Source organism: Halyomorpha halys, unplaced genomic scaffold (assembly GCF_000696795.3).
Source record: "Halyomorpha halys isolate HHAL.00 unplaced genomic scaffold, Hhal_1.1 Scaffold982.1, whole genome shotgun sequence".
NCBI classification, from domain to species: Eukaryota; Metazoa; Arthropoda; class Insecta; order Hemiptera; family Pentatomidae; genus Halyomorpha; species Halyomorpha halys.
In genome coordinates, this window is record NW_027108466.1 from 428,036 (window position 1) to 437,862 (window position 9,827).

Consider the following 9,827-nt stretch of genomic DNA (forward strand, 5'->3'; position numbering starts at 1 on the left):
TGATAGAACTCCAAAAACATTTCTAAAGAAGATCTCGAGGCCATCTTCTTTTCAGACGCCTAGGAGGATTATTAGGTAATAAAGGAGAAGCCAGGTTAGAAAGGAGTTGGTTTGGGGTCTTGGGAATGAACCTTGTGGAGTACCGGCATTGATTTGTCTAAGGGTTGAATTTTTGTTATTAATTCTGACTGAAAATGTTCTACTATTGAGGAATGAGCTCAGAATATTTTGGAGTGCCTGCTTTCTTTAGTTTATATAGGAGACCTCGATGCCAGACCTTATCGAATGCGTGTTGAAATCTAAGGTGCTACCAGGGTGTGTCTCTTTTTTTCGAATCCGCTAATTATATATTCCGATAGTTTTGCCAGTTGGTGAGAAGTGAAATGACTGTATTGAAAACCGAATTGAAAATCAGGAATTATTTCGATGTTTTGAAAAAAAAGAATTAATATGTTTTTTTATAACTGATTCTTGTAATTTTCCAAAAATGGGTAATAAACTGATAGGTCTATAGCTGCTGATTTGTTTAGCGTTCTTAACAGGCTTGTGAATTACTGTGAGTTCAGCTTTCTTCCATGTATCCGGAAAGTATCCAGTTGAAAATTGACGTGATAAAAACGATAGCTTTCCTGGGTAACATTTTGATTGCTATGACTGGGATCAAATCATGGCCAGGACTTTTCTTTATCTTGAGCTTTTTAATCAGTTTAACTTAAACAATAGTTGGATTTTCATTACCTTTGAAAACAGATTTTGTCCTTGTTTTAGAGTTGTTCTATAAATTGTAAATTAGTTGTATCACTTTTTATCTTTTTAGCCGGAATTTTCACTATTCTGACCTATTTTTAAAATTATTTCGAGAAAAAAAGTTTGATTGTATATGTCGGATGATTTTCTAATCATTAAGTTCCATTAGATGCTAGATTTCTCTCGGTCAGCTTTGCTTTTTATGACCTGGATAAGCTCCAACTGGGTCGGTAATAATAGTCTCAACCATCATACCTCTTCCACTGTCTTTTTTATATATCGTTTTATTTATTTATTTTTATATTTCCCATTCATCGTTCTCTATTACTTGTCAAGTCAGCTTATGAATTCAGTATGGTTTGGGGAAACATCTCTGGTAGTATAACAAAAATGAAATAATTATTTGAAGATTTTTTCTGCATATTCATATTAACTTAATAAAACTTGTTTATTAAATTTGTATCCTACATCTTGAATGACATATTAAATCTTCATTTATTACTTATAAAGTTTGCTTTTTGTAGAAACAAAAAGATATTTCCAATTTTAGGCAAAATTAGTGCACTTTTTTTTTATAATATAGTAAGTGGTCAATTTAATTGGAGTTGTCTTAAACACCACTTTAAAAAAAAAACAATTGAGCCTACAAATTGTTCTTTTAAAGGAGCCTGAAATAAATTTTAGTTAAACTTATTTCAAATTCATTCTCTATTCTTGTTTTTATTGAAGGAATATATCTGACAAAAAAAAATGCTTTCACAAAATAAGAGAAAATTAAAATACATTTCGACTTTTTAGGGAAACTGGTCTATGTTTGGAAAGATTTATCATCGATGGCAATAGTCAATATGGATTCAAATTGAAGGTAATTTCATGGAGTTGGGGGGAAAATATTCCAATTATTTTTAAACGCTTCATTTTTTCACTTTTTATTATTAATATGTAAAAGTTCTGTCGCACATCTCCATGTCATTTCAAAAAAAGAAAAATAAGCTCGACAGATTTTTTGGACTTTGAAGAAGTGTTCTACACTTCGTATTTGGCACGAAATTCCAACAGAGGAAATACTAGTTAACATACCGTATGTTAACTCTAAGACTTCATTTTCTTCCTTCCTCTCTTAGCATGCTTCTATAACCTCTCCTTTATTCTCTTTACACTCCAGACTTCTCTGAATCTCCTTCAGGTCTTATAAATTCTTTTGCTGATGACAACGCTATCTCAGAAATATTCTACAGACACTTATACTTCCTAACAAGTATATCTTATAATCAACGAATATAATTTTGAAAATAAAAAAAAACTGTAAATGCAATCCATGTTTCACTCAGCGAATAGCAGCATGTATTAAATTCATGTGTACAAAGAACTCAGGTTCTTTTATAAAATTCAGTTACATTGACTATACGTATAATTATTTTTAAAAAATAAAAACACAAATATACAATACTGTTAACATTCAATTATAAAATAATTATATCGTTTAATTAATCGCCTATTTTTTTTTTTAAAGAAATGTTGTTTTTCCTTTGTCCTTTAGAATTAGGTACAATATCTGTTTATTTTATATACTTTAATTTTAAAATTAAATAAACTATAATAATTTATTTATTATATTTATTCTTGAAAAGCTACAGCAATTTCAAAACTAACGAGCTGAAAAAATTCTTTCATTAAAAAAAAATCAATTGTTCTCTTATTGAAATCTCTCAAAGAAATCGAAATCATTCCTCTAGGTCCCTGCAATCCCAACTAATTTAAACATATTTGTTTTTGCTTATGTTTGTCTTTTATTTGTAACGCCTATGCCCAATAATTATCTCTTAATTTGGTATCTAAACAAAACAATATATGTATTATTTCTAGATAAATCTAAATCAAATTTATTTAATATCTGAAATTTATTTAAAATAATTGTTATACAAAATATTCGTAGGTTTATTAATAATTGTTTGTCAAATCTGGGTTAGATATATCACACATGAATTCTACTAAATCAACAACAAATAATTTAAACGGAACTAGTGCTTTGAATTAGTGTGGAATAAATTTACCTAAATATAAACAGAAAGTATGATCAATTTAAAAATTCTATTTTAGAAAAATTCAACACGAATTCAAAACTATCCGGAACCATGAATAAACTATTATAACATGAATCGATTAAAGACAAAATGGTTTCATCCACTATTTTTCCATCACACTAAACTTTCATTAAACTATACTTAATTAATTAATCACCGAGTTATTTAACTACAAATGCTTTATTATTTATTGGTCGGTAGAACATAGCCATAGCTAGACGGTAATGAGATGTGTCCCCACCATGGGCTCAGGTACATAAAGTTTGCGGCCTTTAACCATTAACCATGGAATTGTTTTAATTTTCTAAATTAACCATTTGTTAATTGAAGTTTAGCTTTTCTTTGATGGCGAAAGTGTTTTTATATTAAAATAATAAGCAGTTTCACAGAAATTCTAAAACAAAATTAAGAACTCCCGGTATTGGACGGTGCAGATTTTTGAAACTCGCTAAGGGTGCAGAAGGGCCTTGCTACAGTAAAGTGTTTTAATTGCTAGTTATTTATTATCCATGCTAATAAACTTAGACAGCCTCATAATCAATTTTTGTTAACATATATTAGAGGAATAGCTATCGGTGTCCAGCTCAATAATTATCTCTAGAGTCAGGTCATTTGAGTTGTTGAGTGCAACACCGATTTCCGTGAAAGTTTTTTTGGTGATACTAGATTGACATATTTGGACACACTTGTATGAATGTTTTCTGTAATGTGCCATAGGGGCCTAGAATTTTTTTTAATATTTTAGAAATTTTAAATGTTATCGCATACCGCTGTGCGATTTGTTGTTTTTAGAAAAAAAAATTATCGTATTAGGCGAATTTAGATGTACAATACTACAAAAGCAAAAATCATTTAATATAGTAAATAAAAAAATATTTGGTTCTAGCATCTTTTGAAACCTTTAAATAAGAATTATCGTTTAAATTAAAAATAAAATTAAGATTGATTTTTAGAGGAATTATTTATTATTATTTTTTTTCTAATTAATTTCATTTAATTGATATATTTATTTTTATTATTATGATTATGGTCTGTTTTTTCGCTATTGCGAATTGTGTATTTGAGGAGGGGGACCAGAAGTAAAACCATCTACTAGAGCTATCGGGAGGATATATGGCGTAATTATTAAGGCGTACTGAATGGTCTGTAATAATTGACTCATTCCAATAGAGCTTGAGAGAACCTTTTTGGAGAAGTCAATTTAGGTGGTACATGTAATATGGAATCTTATCATCAATTAAGTTTATTATTACTACTTATATAATAATTATTTATCTTATTTTTTATTATTATTATTTTCCTTCATGTACATAGTTTGATTATGTTCATTATATTTATCCTTCTGTTTCAATTTTGAGAGAGATATTATTTATTTTTATATGTTTGTTTTCATTTATTTATCTATTTTTATTTTATTTTTTAAATTTTAGTGTAAATGTGATCAGTTATCATTATTATCTATTGCCCAACAACGTTGTGGTAGATTATAATATTTATCAATAAATAAAGTTTTGAATTAAAAAAATAATAATATTTTTTCTGGTGATGTCCTACAATAACCACATAAACTCTTCACAATGTTATCCAAATTTAACTTAACTACACTCTAGAAAAGATTTGTTTCCGTACTTCGAACCCATATCAATATTTTTTAGATTTTATGCCGTCATATGGAGGAGAAAGCAGTTAACAGAAAAAAAGTAAACTTTTCCTAACGTTTTATTTTATATAACCGATTTTAAATTGTCGGCGAAGGTTTGATTTTTTGTATGAAGTTGAGGGCGAAAATCTACGGAGGGTTATAATCTCTTCTGGGACTAAATAAAAGAAACATGGGAAATAAGAATTAGTTATTGATATTTTAAATCGATTACAGAAGATTATGATTTGTGCTGATTGTGATAGTTTAACGTAATTATTGATAATGAATATGATAATTATTAAATAAGAATTTATAATATACAAACCAGATTCATATTATAGCAAATAATCTGTTGGTTTATTTTATCAGGCATTTAATAAAGGAATCTAGTGTTATGAAAACAATTTTTTTTTTTCAATTTTAAAGATTAAACAATTTTTGTCAACCTAATTACTCACTTTGTCTACCTAAGTATCCTTTCGATTTTGATAAGTCACTACAACATCCATATCCCTACGTCCCTTAACTTAAAAATCTAATTAATTAATTAGCTTGTATCACCTACTAACTCATACTCAGATTCACCCACTTTACTATCTGGGCTTGCTCTGAGTTACACCATGAATTCCTCTTGCATACAATAAGTTAACAGATTAAGACAGAGTATGCTTATCTGGAAGCACTTTGTGGACATATCTCGCTTCAGCCGGGAGACCGCTCGGGGCACAAACTTTGGATGAGCCCGATAATAGTCCACTTTGGTTCGTGCTACACCTGAATTCCAAACCGAGGACCCATTAAAGGGGTTGTGTTATCTCTAAGGCATTCTAGATTGATTAAGACCTTTTGATATCGTCCATAGCTGCTCAATCGATATAGCAACATAAAATTATATATAGTATTATTATTAATCTATACGGACCAACAGGATCATTTCAAGAAGATTTAACTTAAATTATCACAAAACACGTTGAATAGATAGATAAGGTAAGAATTTTATTCAGATAATGTAATTGATGTATTCATGATTTGTTAAATTTAAAAATGTTTTAACACGTAAACTGTTGAAAGTATATGATTTTGAGCTCCTATTTTTAAGTCCATGTTATATATTAAATTGAAGAAGCTCCTATCGAATTTTATGGCAACTAGTTCTTTAACTATGTAATCTTAACGAGATAATTAAAATAGCTTCGTCAAATCATAAAATCGTCAAAAAATAGTGTGGAGCTCATTTTGACGTCATTCTTCATTTAGGAGACCTATTAACGTACTCTAAACCATGTAAAATGTTATATCGTTTTAACAAGCTAGAAGAAGCTTAACACTTTAACATGTTAAACTATAGATTATGAATATCTCTCATATATAATGACGACTACAGCTAATTAACTATTAATTTGATAGTCATTTATGATAGTCATATGTATAATAAAACTGTACTGTACATAATTACAGTTTTAGCCATCCTTAAGGATGATCCTAACTATAAGTTAACAGTCTCACATCTAACAACTAAAATTTACAGGCTATTCTTCCCAAGTCTTCATAACATTAAGGCCATCTCTTCCAATCGCATTCATATGTATACGGCATTCAGCGATTAAAATTTTATGAGTATAAATTAGTCAAATTACCTGTCTATGTCACTATTTCATATAAATATAACTGAGTGATGTCGGGGTTTAGATTTTTTGTAATTTAAGATTAAGATGATGTTGCATTTTTGGTTTTATAGTGATTTTTTTTTTAATAATTTATTTATTGATATTCACAACTGTATACATACATACACATCAAGTAAATTTGCTGTAAGTGATATTATGACATGATAAAAACATGTGGAGAATAATAGAATAGTCTACCCATTGATAGAACTCCAAAAACATTTCTAAAGGAGAAGAGCTCGAGGCCTTCTTCTTTCCAGACGTCTAGGAGGACTATTAGGTAGTGAAGGAGAAGCCAGGTTAGAAACGAGTTAGTTTGGGTGGTTGGGAAGTTTATTATGGAAGGATTGGTATCTGGTTCTGGCCAAATCGGCAACATAGGGGACATTGAGGTCCTGATGGATGATATGATTTGTGACAAGGAGCATTAAGGATTTTGGATTGTAAGGATTGGATTAGATCCCCATAGATCAACTCCGTGTGTCCAAATAGGCCTTATAATAGTCATGTAGATCAGTCTTTTGTAATGGATTGAAAGTTTGGACTGTTTGTCTAGTAAATGTTGTAATAGTCGGAATCAACGAGCAGTTTCCTGTCTTTTCAGTCTTGTATGAGGATTCCATGTTAGTCGTTTGTCCAGATTTTGTCCTAAGTAACGGATCTGTTCAACAGGAATGAGTGGGGTATCATTAAAAGATACTGTAGGGCAAGACGAAGGTTTATGACGAAGGGTAAATGTGATTTGGTGGGAGTTATTGGAATTTATTTTAATCCTCCAGTTTTGGCACCATTCTTCTAGGGAGGTGATGTGGGATTGGAGGGATTGGGATACAATGGAAGGATCATCATTCACTGACAATAGGCATGTGTCATCGGCATACGTGGTGAGAATAGTGTTAGGATGGGTTGGGTTGTCAGCTGTAAAAATTGTATAAAGGATAGGACCAAGGATACTACTCTGAGGTACACCAGCAGACTGAGGAAACAGGGATGAATAAGCGCTGTTGTGATTTACTTGAAACAACCTGTCTGAGAGATAAGAACGGATAATGAGATAATATGTAGGGGGTAGGAGTTTTGTAGTAATTTAAATTGTCTTCCAAAAATGGCTTTAATGAACCGGAGGTGAAGTATTTACTAACTCGGATAGCCTATTGGGCCATAGTGGCTGTTCTATAACAGGTTGCTAACGAACCCATATGCTGGAATTAACCAAGTATGAATAAAAAATATTAATTAATAGATATTTCGTTATAACAAATAAAAAAACAAAACAAATATCGACCAGCCAGGTATGCTATAGTATTATAAAAGATAACGAAGCCATATACATATGAATGCGATTGGAAGAAATGGCATTAATTTTATGAAGATTTGGGCAGAACAGCCTGTAAATTTTAGTTGTTGGATGTGAGGCTGTGAACTTATAGTTAGGATCGTCCTTAAGTTTGGCCAAGGTCACCGAAACATTGCACATTTAAAGTAGTAAATAAGAGTTTTGAGACTTAATTGGATATAATTTATTTTATTTGAATACAAAAATATTTCAAGGACATACAGAATAATACGTTTTTAAAATAAATTAAAAACTATATATACTTTGAAATATTATAGCTAATCATTTATAAGGTAATTTAAATCTCTATATATAACAAATATCATTTAAATCGATTCAGTATTAGTAAAGGCGTAAATTATAATTATCTTTATCTTAATATATTAAAGAACAGAGAACATTGACTTATTGATCACTGTATATCGAAAACTACAGAGGCTATGAAGCTGAAATTGTTAAGGTCCTTTTAGAGTACTGTAGGCAAAAAACAAAGGCTCAGTTTGAAAAAAAAAACCTAGGAGGAAGAGAGTAATTAAAGTATGTTACAGTTGTGTGAAATATAAATAATACAATCTAATTATGATAATCAGAACTAACTCTTTGTTGTATAAACATTTTTTTGTTATCGCCATGAAATATTTTATTTTACATATAAGATGGTATTATAAAAATGGGTCAAGTAATATTGAGTTTACTTGATGGAGAACTGTGAGTAATGTAAAATTGGGGGATGGGTCCTTCCTTAGGCGGACAAAGGATACTCTTCAAATATCATTATAATTTTAACTCAAAAATTAACTTAGATGCAAAAGATGGATTGTTCGTTTCAGATAGGATCCACAATCCAGGCAATGTCTACAGTTGTACCTTGTCCATATTGATTAACAAAACTATATACATGCACTTGTTAGACTTACAACGAGACTTTATCAACTTAGTGACTGTTTACAAGTTGCTAGATGACGTAACTGAAACCGAATCCGCACAACATGTCTACAAGTTCTGGCGCAGCCTTAGGATTGTTATTAGATGTTGTGGACTGCCTCAATTCAGTAAATTAGTCCCTCAGGCGAAACAGTTACTGTTCATCATAGAGCTAAGTGCTTTATATATCATAAGGGTGGTAGTGTTCTTCCTCTACTACAGTCGTACTCAACCTTTTTTCCATAGGTTCATATAAAAAAAATAAGGCCATAATTTCTTAGATTGAAGGATTGTTAAAAATTGAATTAAACAACTATGAATGGATTCATTGTGTATATTTGAACTTTTGTTTTGCCATTTCCTGACGTTTCAAACAAGTTGCAGTGTCCGTGGTTACCAATAATTGTTTAATTCAAATTATTTATTAATATAAAACCAAATTCTAAATTAATGAACTGATTACTGTGATAAAAAAACGTTTCGATTGCCTTGGTTTAGTATCAACTCCATTTAATGACCTGGTTCACTATAAACTCCATTTATTGACCTGGTAAAGTAATTTTGAAATAAATAAATTTAATATACAAGAAGATGGTCAGGGTTGCGGTCAAAAGAGAAACAAAAATAGTACACAACTATTTATTTTCCGACGTTTCGCACCACTTTGCTGGGGTTCATTAGGGATAAAAATATACAAAAAAAACTGAGAATATTAAAACAATAAGATACTATAAGGCAATTTAAGCTAGGATAAATATAATGTAAGAATGAAGTGATAAGAAATTACATATAAATAAAATGAAGGAAGACGTAAAATAGTATCAATATAAAATAAAATTGAATAAACAATGATAAGAATAAAAAATAAGTAACAATGGTAAGAGTAAAAATACGTAAAATATACAGTTAAAAAAGTGCAGGAGACGAAAAAAAAATAGAGATTAAATAAACGTCTTGAAAGAATAATTATAAATAAAAAAATAATAATGATATTAAAATGATAATAAATGAGCAAAGAACAAGTCAGGACCACCTACCTGTTCAAAGCGAACGGTTGAATGAAGCGGAAGCGTGGAGGAGTGGGGAGGAGGTGGCCACCCGGCTAAAAACTTATAGCTTAAAACCTATAGTCTATATACCGGAAAAAACAGATATTTCACCCAATTTAAGATTAGTGTGAGCCGTAATAATGCTGTGTACCTTCAATTTCTCCTAGCATAAACGTTTTTATAAAGGAACATTTAATAACGAAATTACGATAGCTCAGTTGTTAACGAATTGATTTATAAGATAACTACTTCTCAGGAACATTCTGATGAACAATATCTTTTAGTAATACAATTAAAGCGAGTTGAATGTACTATGAGTATGTTCATAACTTCGTAGAAATGGCAGCATTTACAAAAACAAATTCGTAAAATGTTGAT